The 16,467-nt window shown below is 39.3% G+C and overlaps 1 protein-coding gene across 2 annotated transcripts in view; it reads right to left on the bottom strand.

Annotated features, from left to right (window-relative positions):
- The window catches only part of LYPD6B (LY6/PLAUR domain containing 6B), a 110,320-nt gene that overhangs the window by 62,707 nt on the left and 31,146 nt on the right, over nt 1–16,467 (bottom strand). Inside the window, exons 1-2 of one of the 2 annotated variants that reach the window (XM_070737104.1) lie at nt 11,874–11,980; nt 11,546–11,604 (exon numbers count right to left, since the gene is read on the bottom strand). The exons of the other annotated variant lie outside the window; for it this stretch is intronic. The gene's annotated coding sequence lies outside the window, so the exon portion shown is untranslated. Of the gene's footprint in view, nt 1–11,545; nt 11,605–11,873; nt 11,981–16,467 lie in introns of those variants that run through there. 2 annotated transcript variants of the gene reach the window in all.

Genomic DNA, 16,467 nt, shown 5'->3' with positions numbered 1-16,467 from the left:
TCTGGTTTCTGGCATCCCCCTCCCAGTGCATGCGCTCCCATTTTGCCACTTTGTGCCAAAAAGGTCCATCAACACTGATAGTGGTTACAACCAACAGTGAGGTTGAATAAACACGCATTTACATTTAAATGATATCCAGCTTTCTAATTAGTATATGGCATTCAATCAGTCCTCTTTCATCTCAAATATAGCACAAGGTTGCCACACTTAAGCAGGCTGTGCCATCACCACTACTATCCCTCATTCTTCTACTCTCCCTAACCTTCTTTTTATTTATTTAATTTTTATTTATTTATTCATTTATTTTGTCCAATTTTTTACAGCAACAAAGGAAATGAAAAAAAGGAAGGCAAAACCTGTAGTCCTATAAAACCTCAAGCTGAGAAAGTTGCATACACTAATCCCACATTTTTTTTTGTTTTGAGGGATCCTTAGTTACTCTAGCACTAATGATGTTGCCCAGTTTGAGTAATGAAATGTCTGCAAGAAAACAACCAAGCTCAGAGAGTACCAAGGACTCTTCATGTCAAACCTGAGCTAAAAATATTCTCCTTTTTTTTTGTTTCATCTGCCTCATTGTTGATCCCATCACTGATTCCTAATCTAGAAAAATAACACACCCTAAATATGAACTCTTAATAGAATCTTAGGTATACTTACCCTATCAAAAAGTTTATGCCTACAGTGATCCCTCGATTTTCGCGGGTTCAAACTTCGCGAAACGGCTATACCACGGTTTTTCAAAAAATATTAATTAAAAAATACTCCGCGGTTTTTTTTCTATACCACGGTTTTTCCCACCCGATGACGTCATATGTCATCACCAAGAGTCACTTCTCTCTCTCTTTCTCTTTCTTTCCTGTCATTCTCTGCTTCAATCATTTTCTCATTTCTCTTTTTTTCTCCCTTTTTCTATAATTTTTCTCTCTTTCTCTACCTTCCACTCTCCCCCCTCTTGCTCTCTCTCTCTTTCTCCCTCTCTCTCTCCCTCTCTGTGAGGCCGGCAAAGATTGCTTTGAATGTCGGCTGCCCCTGCCCCCCCAGTGCCTCCGGCCCTCTCGCTGCTACCGCCCGCCCGCCTGATCCACCCCTCTCACCGGCTTTCTTGGGACACGGGTCCTCCTGCAGCAGCGCTGGCGACTACGGCTTCTCATCCTCTTCATTCGGCCGGTAGCCGCTCTGAGCGCTTTGAGAACGCCTGCCCCACCTCTCCTGCAGCCCCCTCGCTGATAGCTGGGACAAAAGCTCTCTCAGCTAAGGGACTGTGAGGGGGGCGGGGCGGGCATTCTCAAAGCGCTCAGAGTGGCTACCGGCCGAATGAAGAGGATGAGAAGCCGTAGCCGCCAGCGCTGCTGCAGGAGGACCCGTGTCCCAAGAAAGCCGGTGAGAGGGGTGGATCGGGCAGGCGGGCGGTAGCGGTGAGGGGGCCGGAGGCGCTGGGGGGGCGGGGGCAGCCGATATTCAAAGCAATCTTTGCTGGCCTCCGCACTTTCATCGCTCCCCGCCCTAATTTGAAGCCCGGCTCCTTGAAAAAGGGTGCGTGGGGGTAGTTTTTGGCTGTCCATAGCCAAAAATTGTGTTTTTACTTCCGCACCGCTATTTTGCGGAAATTCGACTTTCGCGGGCGGTCTTGGAACGTAACCCCCGCGAAAATCGAGGGAACACTGTACAGGCAAAATTCACATTGCAAGATATCAACTAGCATAGAACCACTGGACGCCCATAGACCTTAGAATATATACAGTATATCATACCTTAATGATTTGATTTAAAAGTTTATAAACTGCCTTGTCACACTTTAGCCAAGAAATGCATCAGGTATCCATAATATTTCAACACATATTATGTCCTTAAAATGATTTGCAAGCAAAAAGGAGACACATTCACCAGAATATCATAAATCTAAATATCAAAAACAACTTAATGAGGCTGAGCATCCTCTGTCAACTAGAATACCTCCAGGAAGGCATTAAGTTAAACTTGGACAAAAATATTCCTATTATAACATTCTGTTGGAAATCCCATTTATTTAGGCTGATTTTTCAGCTGCGATGGGAAAATACTGAAGGATCTATACTGCAATAAGCATATATAATATGTATATTGAAAAGGACATTTATGTTTTATCTGGTCACATAGGAGACGAGCAGATTGAGCCAGAAGGCAGGGTCAAATGTGTGATTAATGATAGGTATAAGAAATCAGATACCAGGATATAGTTCAAAAGTACTACAATGGTCAGGACACATCGGTGTTAGATGTCAACAGAATTCACAAAGGGCTGAACTTAGATCTCCTGTGAGAATATAGTGATTCCAAACTGATGATTTATTTGACTCCATCCTCAAGCTCAGCCTACTCATCAATGAAATTGGATTAACTTTTATGTTACACATTTGCTTTTAATTTAAATTTATACCTTTTTAAAAACAATCCTACTGAAATGTGAGGCACTGTTTTAATTTATGTGTGCATGTTTTGTTATTGTTTTTGGCTGAGCGGTGGCATCAACCCAAAAATCTGCAATAGAAATAAATCTGAAAATAATTGACACATTAATTGATCTTTTTCTGGGAAACAGCAAGCATTGTTTTGCCATTTCATTTTAATATGCAGGATTATCCACTTGGAAAAAGAGCTCAGCATATGTTTATGTATGCATATGCAAACACAGCTATATATTTTCCTTATATTTGTGTTCCAATTATTTATAAGTACTTCACGGCATTCTATTCATATATTCTGCAATCTACTGTTACATGACATAAAATGATCAAGAAAACATTACGTCCATTTGAACAACTAGACTTTTATTTATAAATCATTTTTATACAAATATCTGAATTATGACAGCAGGCATGCTAGGTATACCTATCTGCAAAGACCTCATTTAACAAAAGTAACTTTATTCTGGGCAGAAGCCTTCAGATAACAACAACTTTTTCACTGCTAATGGAATTCAGCATCCATAAAAACTCAGTTAATGTTTGTGTCTTCTTGTTCTCCAAACAAAAGGAGAGAAAAAAGTGATAACTGAAATCAAAGTACAGTAATACCTCGTCTTACAAACTTAATTGGTTCTGGGATGAGGTTCATAAGGTGAAAAGTTCGTAAGATGAAACAATGTTTCCCATAGGAATCAATGGAAAAGCCAATAATGCGTGCAAGCCCATTAGGAAAATCCAAAACATTAAGGCTTTTTTTTTAAAAAAGCGGCGGGCAGACAAAGCTGAGGCGAATGGAGTGGGGGGAGGGACAGCGAGAGGTGGCAAGAAGTGGCAGTCCCAATGAAGCAAGGCGAAAAGAGCCTCTCCTGAACTCCGTGAGTCCCTGCCTCCCATTTTTGTCCCCTCCCACTGTGCTCATCTCCCCCACACCTTTCTCCTCTCTTGAGCTCCGTGAGTCTTTCCCTCCCGTTTTTGTCCACCTCCCTCTGCTCATCTCCCTCAAACATTTCTCCTCTCTTGAGCTCCATTAATCTTTCCCTCCCATTTTTGTCCACCCTACTGTGCTCATTTTCCCCATGCAGTTTGGAAGGAGGAATTTGTCGCTGGGATTCAAAGCAGATCTGGTAAAAATGAAGGGAATCCCAGGGAGGGGAGCCTCAGGGAAATCTCAGCAATGCAAGAACAGGGTGTTTTGACTGGCAACGGAAGTTTGGAGGCAGGGATTCCCAGGGAAATCCCAGCTCTTCAGGGCATCCCAGTGGCGGCTCGGGTTCGTAAGGTAAAAATAGTTCGGAAGAAGAGGGAAAAAAATCTTAAACACTGGGTTTGCATCACAAAAAGTTCATATGAAGAGGGGTTTGTAAGATGAGGTATCACTGTACAGGTAGTTCATGACTTACAACCACAATTGAGCCAAAATTTTATTTTGCTAAGCAAGACAAATTTCTGTTATTAAGCAACTTAATTTTGACCCATTTTATGACCTTTCTTGCCTCATTTATTAAGTGAATCACTGCAGTTGTTAAGTTGGTAACATGGCTGTTAAGTGAACTGGGCTTCCCCATAGCCTTTACGGAGAGGGGCGGCATACAAATTTAATAAATAATAATAATAATGTCAGAAGATCCCAAAAGATAATCATAAGACCAGTACTGGGTTCCTACTGGAACGGTAAAGGACGCCACATCAGTAGTAAAGGTTGAGCTGCACACACAGCTTTGGGTGTCCTGCACGCGTGCACACATGTCCCAGAGTGTTTTTGCTTCTGTGCATGTGGAAGAAGCAAAATCTTAGAGGGTACACATGTGTGTAAGAGATTTGGACATGCGCAGAAGCAAAAAATCTCCAAAATCTTGCACAAGCACGCATTCCTCACAAGATTTTGCTTCCTGCGCATGCACAGAAGCAAAAACATGCTGGGACGTGTGTGTGTGCAGGACACCACAAGCTATGCACACAGCACACTGGTAGCAGCAAAAATGGGAATCTGCCCCTCCATATGACCCTGCGATTTGCAACTCTCATAAATATAAGTCAATTGTCAAGCATATGAATTTTAATCACTTGACAATGGGGATGCTTCAACATACATAAGTGCAAAAAATGGTAATGAGTCACTTTTTCCAGTGCTGCTGTAACTTTGAACAATCACTAAAGCAACTGTTGTAAGTCGAGGACTGACTATATTTAAGATCTTATCCAATTTTTAAAAAAATCTGTGCATCGAAGTAGGTGAAAGATATTCATTTGACTCCACTTGGCATATTAAAAACTAGTTGTGATTCTTCTGTTAGAAGGAGTGAATCACAATCAAGCTTAGATTGCTTCTAGATCAGGGCTTCCCAAACTTGGCTACTTTTAAGACTTGTGGACTTCAACTCCCAGAATTCTATGCTGGCTGGAGAATTCTGGGAGTTGAATTCCACCAGTCTTAAAGTTACCAAGTTTGAAGACCTCTGTTCTAAATGAATGCTTTAAAACTCTAATGGTTCCAGAGCAGGAGTGGGTTCCTCCCAGTTTGGACCAGATCACCCAAACTGCTAGCGACCCACTGGTGATGTCAGGATTGGATCACGGACCCAGATTGGTCAGTACCAGTCGGTGGGTGCCACCATCTTGTTTTCAGAATTTTTGATGAATTTTTTACTGTTTGGTCATTGTTTCCGCAGTTGCTGCTTGCAGAAGGACCCTCCCTCCCACCTCTAGGTTGAAGTTGATCTTTATTCCTTTATTCCCGAAGCACAGTTGATCTGCTCCTCAGCTGTGTTTCAGGCCAATTCCAGGTACTTATGCATTTATTATTTATATTTATATGCCGCCCACTCCAATAGGACTCAGGGCGGCTAACAGTAAATTATAAGTACTAAAAGCAATTTAAAAAATGCAACAAGGATAAAACAGCAATATTATAAAAATGCGTAGAGACCTAAAAACTATACATACACTATTGAGATATTGAGCATGCGCGGAAGCTAAATGGGATGATGAAACACACGTGCGAATGGAGCAGGCACACATACACAAAAAATCATGATGCGAAGTGGCAGTGAGGTAAGTAGGAACCCACCCCAGTCCCACGGTTTGTATTCATAATGTTTGCTGAAGCTTTGAACATTCCATTTCAATTGTGATTAATTACTCCTTCAATATAGCAAAGAATGCAGTTCCAAAGGGTGTGAGAAAGAATTTAGAAACACAAGTTAGGGCAAGTGGCTGGCAAGGCGGCCATTTTTATAGAAAGTACATTGATGGTAACATAATGATGGAGGTATGGTATGTAGGAATGTTTGCTGAGATAGTGGGAGGGAGGGGGGAACAAACCTTTTAAGGAATGGAAAGCTTGAGAGGTTTAGGTTAAAAGAATTCTTAATTCTGCAAGCAATATTTTTTTGATGGAAATGCCATGTGCTTTTCACTATTTGCTATCAACTGAGGAAAGAGTGCAAGACTTCAGTACTCTAGTACTGTGTATATTCAGACACCATTATTGTACTAATATTAAAAGTGAGGCAAGGGATTTTCATTCAGTCTTAGCAAGCAAATACCATATTTCCTTTAAAGAAGGTGGTTTAAGTCTTACTTATTTCTGGGAAATTCATGCCCAACATCGAGTCACATGTGAAGAGGAAAATAAATTATTGATCTAAAGAACTAAATTACAGGTAGTCCTTGACTTACAACAGTTCATTTAGTGACAAGTTACAATCTTTGTAGCAGTCCTATGATCATGTGATCAAAATTCAGATCCTTGGTAACTGGTTCATACTTATGATCGTTGCTGTCATGTGGTCACCTTTTGCAACCTTTTGACAAGCAAAATCAATGGAGAAGCCAGATTCACTTAACAACCATATTACTAACTTATCAACTGCAGTGATTCCCTTAACAACTGTGGAAAAAAAGGTTCAAAATGTGACAAAACTCACTTAAGTAAACGTCTCACTTAACCACAGAAATGTTGGTCTCAATGGTGGTCTGTCACTACTAGTAAGTCAAGGACTACCTGTAATATAAAATCTGAGAAAGGGAATAATTTTAAGGTAATGAGAAAGGTAGTATCATGTTAAAAGAAAAGTTAATTTCTCACTTGAAAAAAATGGTATCATAAGATTAGAAATTTAGGAAATAGAAAATTATTTCATAGATGTCAACACATATTAGGATATTATATTTACAACATCAGTGGATCTTCAATAGCACAATTTAAATGTTAGTAATAAATGTCTCTTTGAGACTCTTTTTCAAACATTTTTTGATTTCTAGAGACCTAATTTTAGTACCCATTCTAGTACAAGAGATACCTAATACAATTAAACTCTTAATAAAGTCTTTACCATGACTTTATTAATACAAAGATCAGACAGATTCCAAAAAGTGAAATTATACTGTCCTCAAAAGTAGACCTTAACCAAATACAGTAGTGGTAAATCAAAAAGAATGCATTTAAATAATTGAATGTTTTTGAAAAAATTGATTGTTTTACTAATTATAGGATTACTTTTGTAGGTGTTTAAGACTTAATAAATCTATTTTTACTTTTTTTTTCTATAGGTATGCTTGAAAAATAGCATATTCCAGTCTATTTCAAGTCAGGCATTTTTTTAAAGAATCACAAGATAGAGGGTGTCATTATATTGCAGAATTCCCAAGTGATTGTCTCAGGTTTGGCTTTTTAGAGCTAACCAAATATATTCATTTGGTCTGTATCAGAGATCTCATGGATCCATTACAAACCTTGCGTTCCTATACCTTATTCCAGCGGTGGGTTGCATCTGCAAACTGGTAGCGCCAGCGGCAGGAGGCTCCATCCATCTGCCCGGAATGCTTCTATGCATGCAAGGAAGCATCGCAAATGCACAAACTAGGTTTTAGAACACACTACTGCCTTATTCCCACATTAGTCCTAGGCCTTGCTGACTCCTGAGCTTGCAGTGTGACTCAGTTCGTTGCTACTTACTCATCCATTTTCTCTTCTTCTGGATTCATGGAATTTTCTGCTGCTTCCTTATTTTATTTCATTTTATTTTATTTTATTTTAATTTATTCTATTTTATTTAATCTATCTATCTATCTATCTATCTATCTATTTTCTATCTATCTATCTAATTTATAGGCCGCCCTTTTCCAAGAGGACTCAGGGTGGCTTACAACAATAAAAACAGTTACAAAGTTAAAATACCCCAATACATAGAATAAAAACAAGTAAAAAAAATTAAAACCCAGTATAAACGCCATACAGTGGTGCAGTAGGTAGAGTGCTGTACTGCAGGCCACTGAAGCTGACTGTAGATCTGTAGGTCAGCAGTTCAAATCTCATCACCGGCTCAAGGTTGAATCAGCCTTCCATCCTTCCAAGGTGGGTAAAATGAAGACCCGGATTGTGGGGGCAATATGCTGGCTCTGTTTTTAAAAAGTGCTATTGCTAACATGTTGTAAGCTGCCCTGAGTCTAAGGAGAAGCATAAAATATTGAATAAATAAATAAATACTACTGGCAGGACCAGAGAATTATCGCTCCATGGCCCCAGGCCTGCCAGTGTGTTTTCAATGCCTTTCGGAAGGCGGAAGGATGGGGCGGTATGAATCTCGGGGGGAGTTGATGCCAGAAGACCAGGGCTGCAACAGAGAAGGCTCTTCCCTGCAGTTCCGCCAACTTGCATTGTTTGTCTGACGGGACCCGGAGAAGGTCAACTCTGTGCGACCTAAACGGTCACTGGGACATGTGAGGCAGAAGACAGTCCCATACATAATCTGGTCCTAAGCCATGTAGGGCTTTATAGATAATAACCAACAACTTGATTGTGTTCAGAGACTGATTGGAAGCCAGTGCAGCTCACGGAGTGCTGGACTAATATGGGTGCATCTAGGTATACCCATCACGGCTCGCGCAGCTGCATGCTGGACTAGTTGAAGTCTCTGAACGTTCCTCAAGGGTTTACTGTATGGCCCATGCCCTCTGTATCTCCTGCTACCTATTAACATAAGGATCTTGGGTAACTTTCAATGGGAGGGTACAGACATCTGCAGACATGAAGCTCATGGGGGAATTTGGTAACCAGAAGCCTCTCTCAACAAAGCAGCACTTTAGCTGGAGGCAGAATACAGACTAGGATTCAGTTACAGAAATCAAGCTATAAAAGGTAGCAACAAAAACAGTATTCATGTTTCTTTGAAAAAAGCATGCTTTCACAGATGGAGAAAAACAGTGCAAGGATCTGTATGGCGCAACTTTGGTCTGTTGCAACTGGAGGAGGAATGCTAGATCCAAATTAAAATATGAAGCATCATAAAAAACTCTGCAAGGCAAAGGGGTGGGGATATTCAGAATTTAAATAGATCAGAAAACTAATCTTTCTGAATCTGGACAGTGTGACAAATGCTGGAATTATAGGGACATTGTAAGATGCAGTGAATTTTTTTTTAGGAGAATCTTGCTGTACACACAATAATAAATCATATGTTGGAAATGAATTATTGCAAAACATGAGTTTTCTGTAAATGTCTAAGAAATTATATCAGAATTTGGAAATACGCATGGGATTGCTTCTTGTCTTAAATACAAAGGGGACAAATAAAAACTGACATAAAAATGAAAACAGTGCATCTCTTCTAATTCAGGGAAATTAATTTCAACATTAAGTATCTTGTGAATCTTGTAAATTGCTTTTTGTTTATTAAAATAATCTTCATAATGGATATTTTTTTAAAAATAGCTTTTGTCTGTCCCTGACTGTTCTCATTGCTCTCTTTCTTTTAGGGTTTGTTAGGGTTTTTTTTTTTAAGGGTTGTTGCCCAAGCATGCCATTTCACAAAGACTCCTATGCCCATGCAATGGGCTCCAGGACTGTCCCTGCAGAGATATCCAAGGGGCTGCTAGCCATGGCACTATTGTTTTCTAAGGGCGGCGGCATCACCACCAATACTGCTGGAAACTTCCCTCCTCTGCTGTTGCTTCCGGCTGGGGACTGAACACTGTGGATGAAGGGGACTCTCTCAATGGGCCAGAGGACAAAGAAGAGGAGGTAGCCATCTCACTGAATATGCCACCCATAAATCTGAGAGTATGCCCCCTACTGACCCATGTCCCATCCAGGCTAAGGATTCAGATGGCGATCCTGCCCAAGTCTCAATTTTCTACCGCCGCATCCGGTAGAAGTGTGTTATATATGTCAAACTCTGAACAAGTCCTGAAAGTTTCTTTGCGCCTCCTCTTTCTCTTCCCGCATCCTTTCAGAAGCTGATTAGTCAACGCTGCTTGCCTGGTAGAATGGAAAACCTGACAATTAAGCCTTTCCCCCATCCCTTCTCTTGAAAATAAGAAGAAGCTCACATTTGACACCTTTCCTTTGCTTTTGCCTAAAGCTTCCCAAAGTGGGCATTTTCCAAAACCTTAAACTTTTATATAGTTAATTTTATACAGTTTTATACTATTAAAAGATACTGTCCTTTTAACAGTCCTCAATATTTTTATATCATAGTACGAATTCCATGTATATTGGATGCCATTTGCATATCAGAATAGAATAGAATAATCAATATGTTCGAATAACTTAATTTGGATGACTTTCAAATCACCATGGGCATTGCAAGTTTATATAGTTAGTTTATAGTTATATCATTTCAGTAATTAGACTGTTGCAAAGGCAACAAGCAGCCTATTCAGTTCTATGGTAGGAGTCTGAAGTCAAGTGATTACTCCTAGACTGCTTTGATGGCACACAGCCCAAACCAAACCCTAAGGATAATGCTATGGATTAGCTTTCATTCTTAGGTTTTGTTATTGTTTTGCCAATGTATTAAGTGCACAAAAAGCTGGGTGAGGTTGAAAGAGGCACAGTAACCATTGATAAGGCTGAAAGATCTGCATGTATCCATGACAAATAGGCAGCGTCTTTAAAATCTAAGAATGCCCTGGACTTCTCCTCCACACATTCTTCATTCCTTCTCTTTTGCGATGCAGGCATTCTCTTGAGATTTGATTCCCCCCTCCACATTTTCAGTGTTTAATTAGACACCTAGATAAAAGATTGCAGATTGCCATTATTTTTTGGTGGATAAGAATTCCTAGAAATTATTTTATTTTTTGTAATTTGATTCCCTCAAATGTATTGTGGATTAATTGATGTGCGTTTTTGCTCTCTTTTTTGTATGATAAATACGTCATCCATGTAATGAATCCATATTTTATTTATTATTAGATTTGTATGCCGCCACTCTCCGTAGACTCGGGGGGGCTATTATTTTAGCCAATATTTTGATTGGTATTAATGGAAAGATTACCATTTCTAATATTCACATTACTATTTCTATTATTAATCTTGAAATGAAGTTCCAATGGAATTAGTTCATAGATGAACGCATTGGATTGAAAGTTTGTGGTAGACATAAGCTGATGAGTTCCATTAGCTTTGATATTTCAATTGTTTAATCAGCTAGATTTGGTATATTGTATAAAATTGCTGCAATGAAAAAGCCTGCAAAGACTGAAGGCTGGAAAAAATCTTCTTCGGAGAGAGTAGCAATGAAAAAAAAACCTGAAAGCTGGGAAGATTATTAGTGCCTCGTTAGAGCTGGGGAAAAAGCTTTGAAAAAGCCACATTCAGAGTACAAGATACACCCAAATTTTCAGCCTCTTTTAGGGGGGGGGAAGGTGCTTCTTATACTCCGAAAAATATGATAATTTAAATATCAACTTATGAACAGAATAGAATCCTTTATTGGACACACAAGGAATGTGTTTTATTTCAACCAAATCATTCATTTCCAAGCGTAACTCAACATTATTTATTTATTAATTTACATGCTGTCCATCTCATTGTCGAGTGACCCTGAGCCAAGAAAAAGAAACATTAAAAATTCACAGCAGTGTTAAATCCTCAAAATTCAAAGCAATTTGGATCTAAAAGTTCACTAGCGTATGTGTATATCGGACTGCAGATAATCTTAACCTGCAAAGGTGGCAATTTGTTTTTAAAATCAAATAAATAATGCTGATTAAACTGTTGTAGTTTCTCTTCAAAGGACCTGCAGCAGTATATATTTAAAAAGAAGGAAGGAAGGAATGCATACAGCAGAATTGGTCCATAGTTACTGTCTTACTTGGATATATTAAATTCTGTTTATGGAGATAAATGCACTGGTTGTTATGGGTGGGTAGGCTGGAAGAAAGAAAAGAGAAAGCATGGAAATGAGCATGAAATAGCGTGAAACATAATCAGATGATTTACTTTTGTCTGAAGTATTCCATGCTGAGATCAAAATGCAGGAAAACCACATTAGTAAGCGGTGTGGCACCTACATCTTGGGGCAAAGGGAAGATTTATTTGCTCTGTGCAAGTGTTTAAAATGCCATTATAACTACTGCCTCAAGGAACTGCCCTTGCATGTCAGATACATAGTTAGCCTTTGTGTTACAGGAAATGAATACCTTGCAGGAAATGAGTATCCTGCCAAAGCCACTTCTGTTAAACCCTCTCTTGGAAATCCAGGGGATTCTCTAAGCTAGTGATCATGGTGCCATGACAGGACAAGCTTCCCTGGAAGATTTACCATGAAGAAAGGATGCTGAGTCGTCACGAATGCAGGGTGCATAGGGAAAATTAAGCAGGCTTTAGGGGAGGACTGACATATGTTAATTACATTCTTAACTTTTATTGAGTACAGTAATCCCTCGCTCCTTCATGGTTCATCTTTTACGGATTCGCTATTTCACGGGTTTTCAAAGGGGGCTTAAATCCATTAAATCTATTAAAAATTCACAAAATTCTTCTACAGTACTACTGTGCTCTATTAAAGAAAGTGGTAGGATATCACATGTAGTTCCAGCTGAGAAGCATTATAGAATGGCTGTTTAATGCAAAGGGTGGATTTTAAAAGTCCAAATACTCATTAAATACATAAAAAATATATTTCCTGTACTTCACGGAAATTCGTTTTTTACGGGTGGTCTTGGAATGCATCCCCAGCATAAAACGAGGGATCACTGTATACATAAATTTTCCCAGGAGCCACAATTTCTTCCCATCCCATTGTAACAAGTCAAATATCAGCTTGGACACATAATTTTAAAATAGAGAAGACAGAACAGTTATGATAGTAAAATGGGTAAGCTTGACCTACAGAACAGGGTTTGCATCATCTGTCTAGGCCTCATTCATCTCAATTGATTTCCCCAATTGTCCATCCATCTTCTCCTCTCACCCTTGCTTCCTCCCCCATCCCCTGTTTTTATTCGTGTAATAACTCAATCAGGCAGTTTTTAGAAATGATGGCCCTATTATGATTTGTGGACTTCAACTCTCAGAATTCCTGGCTCAGGAATTCTGAGAGTTGAAGTCCACAAGACATAAAGAGGTCATGGTTCCCAACCTCTTTTCTAGAAGAAAGCCATCTGCTCACTCTGGGCTATAGAGCATGATGAAAATAAAATCCCACTGAAGAGGAAAATAATAGAATGGAAGAAAGGGGTAAGGGCAAAGGAACCTATGTGTCTCTGGATAAATAATATCAAAAAATCCCCCCAGCTGGATAAATAATCCCCATATAAGGAGGTTCACAGATGGTCTAGGTTCTACTGTTCCCAGGCTATAGACATTCCTTGTCCCAAAGGTCAAATATCTAGAGCCAGTGGTTCTCCATTTTATTTAAAGTCTTTCCTCATTTAAGTTTCTATTACAATCTGTTCACAAGCAGGTTTCCCACGGCCAAGTTTACTAATCAAATTATTGTATTTTATTAATCTAGACTTTTATGCGATGTTTGGACCTCCCTAACTAATCATGTTGTTGCCCTCATCTTATTTCCTGTTTCTCCCAGCCACTACAGGTTATATTTCTGTACTGTATATATATTATAATCTAAAAGTTTCTGAAAACTACCTTAACCCATCTTAAAAAGAATGAGAAAACAGTAAGAATATGGATCAATTGCTCTTCTGCTGGTTCCCAGCTGGTAACTTTTGGAATAGCAGGGATTGGAAGAAACAATTAAGAATTTAGTGAATTCTCCAACTCAATCCATCACATTATATTTGATGCAATTAAGAGAGGATTATAGGAATCCCTTCTTGGACCATTTCTTCAAGGAACATACAATAAAGTCAACTGTATGAGTAGAAGAATATAGTTACCAAAAATCAAATAATATATGTTGCTTTAAGAGTTTTGATAGTAATGAAAAAAGAGAGAGATCGAATTAAATATTTCAGCTGCTGAGACATCATTTTAGAGATTACAGAATCATAGTCCTGCTATGAAGAGAAAAAAGTGGAATTTAATAGTATGGTATTTGAACTGTATTCTTTATTGCCCATTTTTATTAAAGACTTTTCATACATTTCTGTGTGAAATGTACATATAAAATTATATTTATATGAAAAACAGATGTATTATTACACTGAGGAGGTAATAAAATGAAATGTCAAAACAATATATTCCAAATTTAGCCTGGTAGTTTTAAGAAAACAGTTTATTACCGAATTTGTAGGACATTTCTTCATTCCTGACTTTTTAACCAATTTCTTCACTTTATTGCCCATGTTGTTACTGTCTGCAATATATATCTGTTTTTATCCTGGTCTCCTGAAATCTTGTCTTAAGTGATGTTGATTAAGAATATTCAAACTCCTCTAAGGGAAATTCATAATTTCCCAAAGAATACCAAAGTTTCCCATAGCACATGAAATAAGATTAATTGCCATGAAATTCAGATAACCATCTTCCAGGATAGCCGAGGAATTTCCTCAAGCAACATTTGCTAGTGAAAGGAACAAGTTATAAATCACATAAATATGTATTTAAATAAACAGAGAGATAAATAGATGACAGACTCACGTGGAAAAGGTTAGGTATCTGCCGGAAACCAAGCACTGTATTACTTGCATTTCAGATGAAATGACTGTAGTTTGTGGATGGCTCAAAATGAATAAAAATATATAAAAATATAAACTCAGAAATTAACAAATAGATAAGAACTGGAACTCCATGACATCTGCTCTGCACAATGTCATCATAAAAACAGATTGCAGTCCATGAAAACGTAAGCCATAATAAATGTTAGTTTCTAAACTAACTCAAGATTTATTACAACTTGGTTCCAACAAAATAACACAGCTATCTTTAGGGAAACCTTAAAAATCAGAAATGATTTGGTTGGAAATGAAATTATTAGAAGGCTGTCAGAAGTATCAGAATGTTATAGGTCTTAAAACCTTTAAAATTATATAAAAGATCTGCACTTAGAGAAAGATCAAACTGTTAGTCATTAAGGAATTATAGGGTTTTGTGTTGTTTTTTGCTGCAAGATATATATACTCCTCTCTGAAACTTGACTATAGTGGAAACTGTAGTACAATGTAAACCGCAACTTAGTGTCTGATTTGTGGCAAAATACAAACCCCAAAAATGTACAGTTTGACTGCAAAATGAAAATAATCTTAGTATTATAGACAACCATAGAAGGATGCTTAAAATAATTACTGTAAGTTTAATTTACAGTTGCTAAAAGCTATGTAGAAAAGAGAACACAACAGGGGATGAATACATTTTTAAAAACCCAGCTGATTTGCAAAGCACAATCAAGAAATGGTGAAGATTAGCAAATGCTGAAGCTACAACATAACTATGTTCTAAACCAAGGCTTAATAAAAAATGTATTTAACTACAGAGGGTTTGTTGTATTTGGGAGCCAGGTCAGAACACAAATATTGGTTGCCACTGTAACGCCAAACGCATGGGTCATTAAGTGGAAGGCGAAGGGAATCCCAGGTATGGAGAGAGAGTCTACCACAAAGGACCTAGGGAAGACCCTGAGAGACCCACTGCAGATTGTGGGCAAGGTGGTGGCAACAAGGGTACTGCACTACAGTGGGAGCACAGCAAGGCCAGAGAAAGAGCATGAAGTAACTCAGTATCTTCTTGGAGCACTGCAGCTGTGGGGCTGCAAGAAACTCCTAAGCCAGAGCTGTCAAACTTGATTTCATTGAGGGCCGCATCAGGGCAGTGTTTGATCTCAGGGGCCGTGGCTAGGGGATGTGGCCAGCTCAACGTCATTCATCAAGGGCACCTGTAGTAGCCTGAGCACTCTGCCAGTGAAAATGGAGCTCCGTTTTCGCTGGCAGACACACCGCGGGCCAGTCCTTCACAGTTTGCAGGACAACCCCGCAGGTGAGATCTAAGCATCCCGCTGGCCAGATGTGGCCCTGAGGCCTTGAGTTTGACATCGCTGCCCTAAGCTATGGTGAAACTGAAGCAAAGCTGCAGCTACTTCAACACAGCTCAGCAGCAGACTGCAGAGGCTTCTTTGCGCATTGCAGCTCTGGGATAACAAGAAGCCCCTGAGCCACAAGGCAATGCAGTATGAAGCCCAGCCCTAGCCCAGCCAAGTGCTGCAAAGGAGATTCTTAGTACTTTGAAAAGCCACAACTGGCCCAGTCCAGTCCCGGCCACATCTGCCTGAGGGCCCTACTGACCTGCACTCCATTGCCACAACTGACCTTGGTTGTCTTCTTGTTCCCATTGCTGATAAGGCATGCCTGGCCTGACCCTTTGTGAAACAGCTGCTGGCTACATGAAACCATTTTTCACAGGTCTCACAAATAAACTGCTGCTTACATGACTGGGGGAAAAAGCTTTGTGGGTCCAGCAGCTGCTTCATGAAGGGCCAGCCCAGACATGGTTGGTCAACTTCAAGGGAAAGAAAAGATGGAGGTCAGTTAAGATGGCGCGGGCCATGGGAGTGCAAGAGGCCAAAATGGCATTAATGGAAGGGAGAATAAGCAGGTGAGGAAATCCTAAGCACCCGAATTTTGATCACATGATCATGAGGTGCTGCAATCCCTATAACTTTGGGAACTGGCTCAGTCCCTTTCTTCAGTGTCACCATAATTTCAAATAATCACTGAACAAACGGTCATAAGTTGGGAACTATTGTACTTCAGTTTTAGATATATATTTTTCTTAGGATACTTGGAGATAAATCATTTCTCTCTCATGGGGGTGGGATTCAGCAGGTTCTGACCAGTT

Source organism: Erythrolamprus reginae, chromosome 1 (genome assembly GCF_031021105.1).
Source record: "Erythrolamprus reginae isolate rEryReg1 chromosome 1, rEryReg1.hap1, whole genome shotgun sequence".
NCBI classification, from domain to species: Eukaryota; Metazoa; Chordata; class Lepidosauria; order Squamata; family Dipsadidae; genus Erythrolamprus; species Erythrolamprus reginae.
The sequence above is the reverse complement of the archived record's forward strand: the minus strand, read 5'-3'. Positions and strand labels throughout refer to the sequence as shown.